The sequence below is a fragment of the Sarcophilus harrisii genome, chromosome 4 (assembly GCF_902635505.1).
Source record: "Sarcophilus harrisii chromosome 4, mSarHar1.11, whole genome shotgun sequence".
Lineage (NCBI taxonomy): Eukaryota > Metazoa > Chordata > Mammalia > Dasyuromorphia > Dasyuridae > Sarcophilus > Sarcophilus harrisii.
Window position 1 is genome coordinate 35648194 of NC_045429.1, and position 12950 is coordinate 35661143.

Sequence of the window (12950 nt, forward strand, 5' to 3'; positions counted from 1 at the left end):
TCCCAAGCAAGCAGAACAGTATGTCATGCTTGAGATTATCTTCATTCCAGGCAAGGAGGAAGAAAGAAAGAGAGAACCATACTGGAAGTGCCTTCCAGAACTGTAAACCATTTTGGATGGGGCTAATGTGGAAATTGTCTTGTTGGACTATACATATTTGTTACAAGAAATTTGTTTCGCTTTTTTATCTTGATAGAGTAAAAAAAAGAAGAAAGGAAATAAGCATTTATTAAATGCCTACAATGTCCCAAACACTGTGTTAAATACTTTATAAATATGATCTCATTTGGTCCTCACAACAACCGGGGAGGTGTTACTTTTTTACAGATGAGAAAACTGAGGCAATCTGAACTTAAGTGATTTGGCCAGCCCCTTATAGCTACTAAATGTCTGTGGCAGATTTGAATCAGGGCTTCCTGATTCTAGGCCCAGTGCTCTAACCATTGTACTACCTAGCTGCCTAAGGTGAGAGTAAAGGAAAAAACAGATTTTGGTTCATTAAAAAAATAATAATTTCAAAATAAAGAGGAAAAAAGAACTGTACCCCAGATTGTGTCAAGCTCTTACCCATTTATCTATTTCCCATCTCTATATCTCTCCAATTCAGTGTGTATTACCCTATATATCAATGTAAAGCAGAAGGCAGCCAGGTGATTTTATAAAGAACAGCAGGATATTGCATCTGATTGGTGAATCGAGGAAAGAAGATGGAAATTTTCACTAAGGAAGATGCTAGATAAAATGGGATTCCAGAAAATGGACAGGGTAGAGATGATATTCATTCATTCAACCTACATTTATTAAGCAACTACCACGTACCAGGCACAATGTCAAACTCTGGGGATACAGAGATAAAAAACAAGAGTCAATGTCCTCGAGGAGGCTTACATTTTGTGGGAACCAGACAGGGAATTAGAGCCTTTATAACCAAAAGAGCCTATAGAGTAGCCTGTATTTGATCCTAGAGGCAACAGAGAGGATTTTTCAGGGTTTTTTGAGTAGGCTGGTGACATGGTCAGATTTATACTTTATTTTAAAAAAATACATTGGCAACTGTTTGGAGGTTATATTGAGGATCGAGGAGAGCTTTGAGACAGGAGCACCAATTAGGATGCTCTTGTAGTAAATTGAGGCAATGAGGAAGGAAGCCCTGGACAAGAATAGCTACTTTCTGAGTAGAGAGAAGGGGAGACAATGGTGAAGTATTATGGAGAAAAAAAAACAAGATTTTGTAACTAACTGGATATAGAGAATAAAACCAAATATACAATTCTGTGAATTATCTGCATAGAGACAATACTTAGAGCATGGGAGTTAAATGAATCCCCAAGTAAGAATGTGGGAAAGGCAAGAAGAAAAGCAGATCGGAGAGGCAGGACAGAAGAGGAGAGGATGGAACCAGACATTACTGGACAGGACAGTGAAGGACAGGGCAAGAGGAGAGGGGAAAGCCTAAGTCAGAGATCTGGGGTATACTCCTAGTTAGAAATGAAATAAAAATGACACACAAAATACTCAGGAATTGTCTGACAGATAGGCGAAGAACCAAGAGAGAGCAGTATAAGAAAAACAACAAAGGGAGGAGAGCTGGGAGAACAAGCTGGTTAACAGTGACAAATGGCGAGTTAAGGAAAGGGTCATTAGATCTGACAGTGTCAAATCTAGCCTACAGTGCCTCTTTCAGACAATCACAGAGAAATTCTGTTTACATTGAGGCTTTGCACTCATATGAGTTATGTTCTCTGTTTAGTCCAAAGAAAGTCAGCTAAAGCAGTGAGAGGAAGCATCTGGATGGAGACAAAGGACAGTTTCCTTTAATTATACCTGCCATTGGTTGAAATGAATTCCCAATAAGGAAAACACACTCAGAATCATAGCAACTCAAAACCTTCTAAAAATAAATAAAAACTATGCTTGGATGTTCTTTCCCATATTTTATGGCAGTGTGCCTGAGCTCCTAAGCCTTGAGAATTTCCAGGTCTTTGTAAGTCCAACTACTGAAAAACAAAACCTTTTATACAAGGAAGAACACACTGAAAAGGAAAAGCAAGTTCTTTGCCGAGTAAATAAGTAACTAGACATTAATAAGGATTGCTTGCAAGGTGTGCATTTTAGATTGGCATTTTGAGGGCATAACAGAAAAAATTAGGGATAGCTATTGGTCCCTTTTAAATGGAGGATTTCATGTTTAAAAGATTTTCACATATTTAACCCATACCGGATTGCTTGCTAACTGGAAGAGGCAGAGAAAGAGGAAGCAAAATGTGGAACTCAAGGTTTTGCGAAGGTGAATGGTGAAAACTATCTTTGCATATATTTGGAAAAACAAAATATTAATTTTTTTATTTAAAAAATAAATGGGAGATTTGTCCCATTCCAAAAGAGCTCTAATTTTTTTTCAATCCTTATTGAAAGAAAATCAATGCTTTTTTCATCTATCTAAAGGTACCTATACCTACCCTCTTTTATCTCCTCCCCAGTATTTTACTTGCCTCCTTTACTTGTACCACTTCCTCCTTCTCTTTGTGTGTATCTCTCTTTGAGTCTTTCTCTGTGTGTGTCTCTGTCTTTACCTCTTTTATTAAAGCTTTCTTTTTTCAAGACATATACATGGATAAGTTTTTCAACATCGACGCTTGCAAAACCTTGTGTTCCAAATTTTTCCTCTCCTAACCTCCTTCCTCTCCCCCATATGGCAAGTAATCCAATATATATTAAACATGTACAGTTCTCCTATACACATTCCCACAATTATCATACTGCACAAGAAAAATCAGATCAAAAAAGAGAGAAAGAAAACAAAATGCAAGCAAACAACAGCAAAAAAGTAAAAATACTATGTTGTGATTCACACTCAGTTCCCACAGTCTTCTCTCTCCCTGCAAAAGGCTCCCTTCATCACAAGACCACTGGAATTTTGAATCATCTCATTGTTGAAAAGAGCCTTATCCATCAGAATTGATCATCATATAATCTTGTTGTTGCCATTTACAATGATCTCCTGATTCTGCTCATTTCACTTAGTACCAGTTCATGTAAGTGTCTTCAGGCCTCTCTGAAGTAATCATGCCAATTATTTCTTATAGAACAATAATATTCCATAACATTCATATACCATAGCTTTTTCAGCCATTTTCCAATTGATGGGCATCCACTCAGTTTCCAGTTTCTTGCCACTACAAAAAGGGCTACCACAAACATTTTTGCACATGTGTGATCCCTTTCCCTCCTTTACACTCTCTTTCAGACACCAGCCCAATAGAAACACTGCTGAATTAAAAGCTGTGCCAGCCTTTTGGGCATAGTTCCAAATTACTTGTCAGAATGGTTGAATCAGTTCCCAACTCCACCAACAATGTATTGGTGTCCCAGTTTTCCCATATCCCCTCCAACATTCATTATCATCTTTTCCTCTCATCTTAATCAATCTGAGATGTGTATAGTGGTACCTCAGAATTGTCTTAATTTGCATTTTGATCAATAGTAATTTAGGGCAACTTTTCATATGTCTGTCTCTCCATTTTACCCATGGTGTTGAAGAGTGTGGTAGTCCCTTTAGATTGATTTGTGATTCAGATTACTCCCAGCCCCTCTTGACTGATGCATTATCAGTTCAGGAAGCCTGCACCTTTGATTCACAACTCCTGGTCGAAAGCATCCCTTTGAATTCCATTAGGAGATCCTTCACTGTCCTTCTTCTTTCTAGTTGCTTGCAGTATTTTCTCCTTGATCTGATAGGCCTAGAATTTGACCACAATATTCCTTGGAGTTTTCACTTTGAGGTCTCATACAGGAGGAGATTGGTGAATTCTTTCAGCTATTGTTTTACCTTCTGGTTGTAGGATATCAGGTCAATTTATATTGATAATTTCTTGACAGATGTTCTCCAAGCTTTTTTTTTTTTTTTTTTTTTTTTTTTAATAATTATGGCTTTCAGGTAGTCAAATAATTTTTTAAATTATCTCTCCTGGATCTATTTTCTAAGTCGGTTGTTTTTCCAATGAGGCATTTTACATTTTCTTTTTTTTTTTTTTTCATTTTTAAAATTTTATTTGACCTTCGATGTCTCAGAGTCATTAGCTTCTACTTGCTCAGTTTGTACCTCTTTTCCTTTTGGCCAATTATATTTTTAAAGGAGTTGTTTTTTCAGTGGATTTTTTTTCCATTTGGTCAATTCTATCTTTTAATGATAATAATACCAAGATATGGTCAGGAAGAATAATCTCCCCGCCCTCTCTGCTAGCTCCAGGACAAAGTATTAATTTTCCTTGTCCTGAGTCTCCTGGTCCCAGGGGGAAGGCACTAGTTCAAGTTCATGGTTTCCAAGTTAGGCAGGATTGAAGAGTACCAATCAATTAATTGATATTAAATCAATAAAAATTATGCACCTACTGTATAACAAATAGTCCCTGTGCTAAGTGCTGTGAATACAAAAAGAGATAAAAGACAATCCCTGCCTTCAAGGAGTTCATAATCTAATGGAGAAAAAAATGGCAAACAAGCAAATCAATATGAACAAACAATATGCAGAATAGGAAATAATTAACAAAAAGAAGACATTAGAATTAAGAAGGATGAGGAAAACCTTTCTGAGGAAGATAGGGCTTAATGGAAGCCAGGAAAGTCGGCAAGGGGAGTTAAGGAGGAGAAGCATTTCAAACAGGGGGACAGCCAGAAAAAATGCCTGGAGCGGAAATAGAGAATCATTCATGGAACGAGATTTGGAACAAAGAGTCGACCCCTAAGGAATTATTATAGCCCCTGAACTTTGTCTTTAAAGGAGACAGAAAAGAAAGACACTGAAAGGGGTGCTGGAATTGGAAAAGAGACTTGAACATGCACAAAGCTACTCCAGAGTGCCCCATGCACTTAGGTGCCCGAGTCAAATAGAAACCCAAAATGGCTATCAAAGCACAGACCTTCCCCTGACACAAAGAGGGAGATTCAAAAGTCATTTGTATTGAGAAGTGAAACCTTTCTGAAGACAATAGGGCTTAATGGAAGCCAGGAAAGTCAGCAAGGGGAGTGAAGAGACACAAATTCATGACAATAAAGTGCCAACTCACAGACCTTGACTATGCTAAGGGAAAAGAAGGGAACAAGCACCTATTATTAAGTGTCTAGTCTAAACCAAGAATTTGTGCCAAATAAGGACTTTACAAAAATTTCATTTAATCTTCACAATAGCCCCGTAAGGTAGATGCTATTAATTAGGAAACTGAGGATGAGGTTAAATGATTTACCTAGAGCCATACAGCTACTGAATGTTTGAGGTAGGGTGTGAACTCAGTTTTTCCTGCCTTTAGCTCTAGTTGTTCTGTCCACCTACAATGAAGCTTCTTAAACAGACTGACACTGCAGAGAATCATAGGCCCCAAAAAGATGACCTGGAGTTCTCCCCCTTTCCTAGTAGCATGAGTAACACAAACTATGCAAGGGATGGGATAATAAGGTTGGTTCCCCAGTGACCGAGTTCTTCACCACCAGTAAAGTGGGCCCATCAAGAGGACATAACTGATTGGATCACTATCATCCCTAAACCACAAGGGACAAAAGAGGAGATCAACTCTCTGTCCAGGCTGAGTACTTTGCCCAAAGTGATGGAAGAGAATGGATCATAGGTTTCTTGACTGTTTAGGACTTAGGTACAAGTCTTTTGCATTTATTTTTAAGATTCAAAAAATTCTGCTAACCTGAATGCTTATAGAGAAATGAAGCCCCTGTTGGGAGCAAAATAAATCCAATAATGACATTTCCAGAGACATGAGAAAGCTATTTTGGAGCAACTCCCTAAAATTTTATACCTAGTAAGATGACTTAGGGGCCAAGTTAAAACCTGACACATGTTGCTTCAGGATCAAGTAGGAAATAAATTATTTGAAGGAAATGAAAGAGGGTCTTAATGAAGTGAAGAAGGTGAGCTCCTTCTCTTTTCTTACTAATTTCCTTAATTCACAATCCAGCTATGTGACAGAGCTGACAGAGCGAATCAGAATCAAATCCTCCCTTGGAACAGCAGTTAAGAAAGACTCAACTAATTTTGTCAACCTCTTTCCAGACTTTGTATGGATTGTACATGATTTCACCTTTGAGCTCAGAATCAATGGACAACTCATCAGCTCTGATGAGCACCTGGAGAAGGCATTAAAACTCAAAGAAGGTCTCAAATTGAAAGTTGACTAATATCTGGGAACAAGAGGACAGGGCCACCTTCTGTAGAACCATGATTTTCTGTCTGAATTTATATTTATCTAGTTGGCTATTTAGACAAGAGTAGGTCATTCAGTGCTTAGTTGGAATCTGCATGACAATCCAGCCCTAAAAGAAGTTTTTCTCCTTAGTCTCTCTGTTTAATCATCCACAACTTTCCCCACTTCCAGTACTAAGAATGTACTGATGAAAAAATTGAGAAGGGACAAAATGTCAGGGAACTGCTTGAAACTGGACTTTAATGTGCTAATTCTGCCCTTCCTTCAGGTACCAGTGATGAAGTACACATGCTCAATCTACCCTAACTGTGTATCCATCAATTCTTTTCCAAAAAGAAATGCTTTATCTTTGAACAACCTACTCATGGGAAGAAATTTGCCCAGCTTAAGAAACTACATGACAGTGAACTAGAGGCTGCCTTTGTTGAACAAACTGAAAACTTCTGCTCCTAGATCTTCCAACATTCCTAAGTAAAAACTGTCCAAGGAAGTATCACAATCATTTGGCCCTGTGAGTACTTTCTCTTTATTATTTGTCCTTACAGGACTTTGCTTCTGCTGTTTTTAAAGCAAAAGAAGAGGAGGTGTAAAAAAGAAGCACATTGAAGGTAGTCATTGATACCTAACATATTCTGTTGGTATTAGACCAATCATATGTGTCACATTTATCCAAGATTGGGTATCTAGTTGGTACAGTAGTAAGAGCACTGGACTTGGAGTCAAGAAAACCGGAATTCAAATTCTGTTGTAGACACTTACTACCTGGGTGACCCCATGCAAGTCACATAACTTTAATCTTTCTTGTGTAAAATGTGCATAATAAAAGCATCTACATCACCAGGTTATTTTGAAGATCAAATAAAATATGTAGAATGCTTTGCAAAACTTAAAGCACTACATACATGCTATTATTATTACTATCATCATCATTATTAATTGCCAAAAGAACTTTATAAGTAGTCCTATCCATTGCTTCTCATTATTATCATTTTGGATACTTCTTGCACCCATATCAAAAAATTTACTAAAAGTTTTATAGAATCATAAAATTTTAGATTTGGAAAGAGCTCATTTGAAAACCTTCAAGATTCTATGTCCAATATTTCCCCAATGGTGCAATAATTAAGATACAATGAAAAGTCAAGTGAACATACCCATTATTTACCATGATACATTCTGACATTTGGCGGTTTGTTTTCTCCAAAGGACTAGAGAATCTGGTCCTGACCTACATTTGAGACTATCACCAGTGGAGATATGCCCTGCATGGAAAACATAGTCCTGGCACTGGTTCAAATAGCGAACTCAGCCACAGTATGAAGAGACAATGAAAAAAATAGTCCAGTTCCTCACAGAAACTCTCTAGGAGTTGTTGGATAGACATGCAACCTGTTAGAAAGAAGCCATTGAAATTTTCATCAAGGACTTCCAGCCAAGATAGCGGACAGGAGGCACACAGCTGTATAAGCTCTGTGTTTTCTCTCATAATTCATTTCATGACAAGCCTCTGAATTAATGCTTGACTGAAAAAAAAAAAAAACCCACAAATAGTTACCAAGAGAAGACATCCTTGAAATTCGCCAGGAAAGGTCTGTTTTTGCTCGAGGGCGGGTCGGTTTTAGATCAGGCGCAGACTGAGGGCAAACAGCTCACAGCCAAGCAGACCGGAAGGGGGTGGGGTGTGATCTCAGCCGTCTCTGCGGGGTGAGCTTTGCTACAGGATCGGATACTTTGCCCTGGCAGCAAGTCAGTAGCCCAGCAGAGAAGCTAAAAACATGGGGGGGGGGGGGGGGGGGGGGGGGGGTGAAGAATACAACCCCAAACAGCTGGAGTCTCTCCAAGACCTGACCACCCCTTCCCCACAGTGTCTCAGCACACTCTCAATGTCTCCGAGTCCTTTTAGTGCCTCCCTGCTGCCCCCGCCCTGCAGTCTGTAGAGGAAGCTGGGTAACACCACCCAGTCCCTCCCCCCAAAAAAGCAGATTCCATTTGGGTTTTTTTTTCTTTTTTTCTTTGCTAGTCTGTCTCTGATTCTTCTCTGGCAAAATGAGCAAAAAAATTGAAAAGGACCTTAACCATTGACAGCTTCTATATGGATAGAGAGCAGACTCTAAACCTTGAGAAGACTAAAAACAGACTGTCTCCAGCTGAATCCCCTAAGGAGGACATCATCTGTTCCTCAGCACAGATGAATCTCATAGAAGAAATTAAAAAGGCTCTCACAAAAGAGCTAGAAGAAAAATGGGAAAAGGAGAGGGAAGCTTGGCAAGAGAGTCTGGAGAAGTCATCCCACTCATTTAAAGACATAGTGGATAAAGAAATCAAATCCTTGAAAAATAGGATTATTGAACTGGAAACAGAAAATAGCTCTCTAAAAAGTAAAATGGGCGAAATGGAAAAAATTTTCATAGAACAAAACAACTCAGTTGGACAATTAGAAAAAGGTATAAAAAAAGTGAGTGAAGAAAATACTTCATTGAAAATCAGAATCGAACGAATGGAATTGAATGACTCAAGGAGACATCAAGAATCAGTCAAGCAAAAGCAAAAAATTCAAACAATGGAAAAAAATGTGAAATACTTTCTTGGGAAAACAACAGACCTGGAAAATAGATCTAAGAGAGACAATCTGAGAGTTATTGGACTCCCAGAAAAATATGATGAAAAAAGAGTCTGGACACTATTTTCCAGGAAATTATCAAAAAGAACTGCCCAGAAGTCATAGAAACAGAGGGTAAAATAGACATTGAAAGAATTCATCGATCACCTACCGAAAGGGATCCTAAAATCAAAACACCAAGAAATATAGTGGCCAAATGCTAGAACCCTCAAACAAAGGAAAAATTCTACAAGCACCTAGAAAAACCTAATTCAAATATAGAGGAGCCACAATAAGGATTACCCAGGATCTAGCAGCATCCACATTAAAACATCAAAGGACCTGGAATATGGTATTCCGAAAGGCTAAGGAACTCGATATGCAACCAAAAATAACTTACCCAGCCAGAATGAGCATCTTTTTCCAGGGAAGAAGATGGACATTCAACGAAATAAGTGAATTTCATCTATTTCTGATGAAAAAACCAGAAATTAACAAAAAGTTTGATCTACAAATATAGAACTCAAGAGAAACCTAAAAAGGTAAAAAGAAATCTTGGGAACTATATTTCTGCTATAAAGATGTATAAAGAATACATGTATACCTTGTTCTAGATAGAGGTGGAAAGGACATTGTACCAGAAAAAGAGGCAAAGGAAACCTATTATATCTGAGAGAAAGAATGGAGGGGGATGAATATAGTAGGTATCTTACTGCCATCAGAATTGGCTTTAAGAGAAAAATTTTAGACATATTCAATTTATGGTGAAACTTCTCCCACCTCATTGAAAAGTGAGAAGGGAAAAGGGAAAAGGGAAGGAATAAGCTAAGCAGAAGGGAATGTGGAAACTTTGAGGGAAAGGAGTAAGATAGGGGGAGGAACTCTAAGGGGGGAGGGGATACTAAAAAGGGAGAGCTGTGAGAAGCAAGTGGTGCTCACAAGTTTATACTGGGAAGGGGGGTAAGAGGGAAAGAAGGGAGAAAAGCATAAACAGGGGTTAACAAGATGGCAAGTAATACAGAATTGGTCATTTTAACCATAAATGTGAACGGGGTAAACGCCCCCTAAAGAGGAAGCGGTTAGCAGAATGGATTAAAAGCCATAATCCTACAAAATGTGGTTTACAGGAAACATACCTGAAGCAGAGAGATACACGCAGAGTAAAAGTAAAAGGTTGGAGCAGAATCTACTATGCTTCAGGTGAAGTCAAAAAAGCAGGGGTAGCAATCCTGATCTCAGATCAAGCAAAAGCAAAAATTGATCTAATTAAAAGAGATGAGGAAGGGCACTGTATCTTGCTAAAGGGTAGCATAGATAATGAAGCAATATCAATATTAAACATTTATGTTCAAAGTAAAGTAGCATCTAAATTCTTAAAAGAGAAATTAAGAGAGCTGCAAGAAGAAATAGACAGCAAAACTATAATAGTGGAAGATCTCAACCTTGCACTCTCAGAATTAGATAATAAATAATAGATAATAGATAATAAATTTTCACAAAATAAGAAAGAAGTCAAAGAGGTAAATAGGATACTAGAGAAGAAAAACAGTTTGGAGGACAGAAAAAAAAAAAGAACTGTTTCTGAGATTATTGACTGAGAGGAGCTGTCTGAGGACAGAGAAATACCTGAAGTTGCAGTATATTGTTGTCCCTCAGCTTATTTGCAGGTGATTGGTTTTAGAGTTGGAGAGAGTAAAATACAAAGTAGGCAAGCAAATAACATGGGAGATTAAAGGACTATTGCTTTCATAACTAACAGAAAATTAGATTTCATGAGTTTTTACCTGATAAGGGGAAAATAAGTTATAGACTCCCAAGAGGCTCAGAAATGAGTCAGAAGAGTAGGTAAGAAGACATCAGAAGAAAATGCTTTGATGGTAACCGACACCTAGAGGAGTGAGAAGGTATGGCCAACCCAGAGATTTCATGACAGTTGGGAAGGGAAATTATTAGGGGTAGAGCAAAGGGTAGTAATGAACTGCTCACTCAGGAACATAGGAAAATCCCTACCACAGGGCAAGATATCAATCTTCTTTATCACCTGTAGGAATTGGTATTTCTAAGAATAAAAAGAATAAAAAAGAAAAAAGGGGAAGAAAGGACGCGATAATTAGAAACCAATAATATAGAAATTGTTTAGAAGAGTGAACTCAAACTAGGTACCTTAGAAGCTTTAACTGAACCAATGACCAAGGATGTAGCACATGATCTTGACATCTTTGATGTTGTCCAAATTCTAGGTGCTCCACATCTGCTTTAGCCACTTTCCCTTCATGATTATTAGAACAATTCACTACTTCCAAAATCCACTGTCAAAGAATATGAACAAACAGCTCTCCAAAGAAGCATTGCAAACTATTAATTACCAAAGGAGAAAGAATTCCAAATTACTAAAAAAAAGAAATGCAAAATAATATAATCCTAATATTTTTTAATGTCCTACAAGTTGGCAAAAATCACAAAAAGATGAGAATAGTCAATATTAATAAGAAAGTAGGAAGATAGGGACACTAGTAAATTGTTGGTAGAATTGCAAATCAATACAATCATTTTGGAAAGCAATTTAAAATTATGTAAAGTAACTAAAATGCCCAAATGACCCAGGCATTCCACTACTATTCATATCCAGTGGATATGATAAATTCGCGCTAAGAAAAAAGCTCCATATATACCAAAATATTTATAGCATTTTTGTGTATGATACAAAAGAACTAGAAACAAATGCCCATCAATTGGTGAGTTGTTAAACAAATCGTGTGTAATGAAAATTCGTGTTTTTTTTAAAAGAGAGATTAATACAGCAAAGAAAGAAAAATTATACATGAATCAATGCAAAGTAAGCAAGCTGAGCCAAGAACACAATATATACAAGATCTACAATAATATAAATGAACCAAAGGAAAAAATATGAAAATACACTCCTACCCCCATCCCTTTGCAGAGGCGAAAAGTTCAAGTATGATGCATGTTTTAGACATTTTTGATATACTGATTAGCTATGCTGATTTTCCCTCTTTTTTTGTCTTTAAAAAATATTCTTTGTTAAATAGGATGCTTTCTGAGAGGGAAACTGAAGAAAATTATAGTGACAGGGAAAAAAATGACAGATTTTATAAGCAAAAGGCTTCTTAAATTTTTCCACTCATGACCCTCCTTTTATGCAATCCCATCTTAAATCTAAACCAGGGTGTTTCTGGCAGTTTTTGGCATGTACTATGTAAAGTGCACATGTTGTGTGTTCAGAACCAAGGCTGCAGTAAAGTCATGCAATGCAATATGGGCAAACACTGCCAGAAATACCCAAGATTCATTCCACATTTGATTTTGAATTATTTTTGGTCATATTCAGAAACCTTTCACTGTTGCCAAATGTTTCATCATTGTCACATTTAGTTACATGACCCACAGTTTAAGAAGCTTTGAGACAGATGAATAAGAATATTGTTGTCAAAGGCCAAGGATACATACCAGCATTTCTGATTCTATTTCAATTTATCACCAAGACCTTACCTTGCCTCCTTTCATTCCATAGAGATGATATTCAAGAGCTGACAAATTCAGCCCACTCAAAATGGAGAATCCACTAATGACCTCACTTAGCCCCTTCGACCTTCCTGATTACAGAAAAAGCAATTATGTCAACAGTACAATGCTGTCCATTATTCATAAAACAGAATCCTTTATGCTCCAGCTGCCTAAGTAACAAAGGGCTGTTTGTCAGCAACATACCCTAATTTATCTGTGACTTATTTTAATCTTTCACAGCTTAGATATTTCCCTGTTGAAATGTTCTCTGTGCTGCAGGGTTTACTCAAATCTAGCTAATGTGAAGAGACCTAAATGCAACCTACCTTAAAGGTACCAAGTTATTCTTTCCCCAAGCTCTTGAGCTGTGTACATTCCTGGCCCAGGAAAAGATCACTTAAAGCTTAAATCTGGTTGGTGACTAAGACATTCTCTTAAAAAGTGAAAGAAAGGGACTTACTAGACAATATACATCATGTATAGGACAGCAATTTATTTCTTCACACAAAAGAAATGCTTTAAATCCAAGACTAAAGAGTGCAAAAGGATAAAGATTTAAACATGAGGTCATAACCCTAAAACTACTATTATACTCTCCCAGAAGCTTGATATGTAAC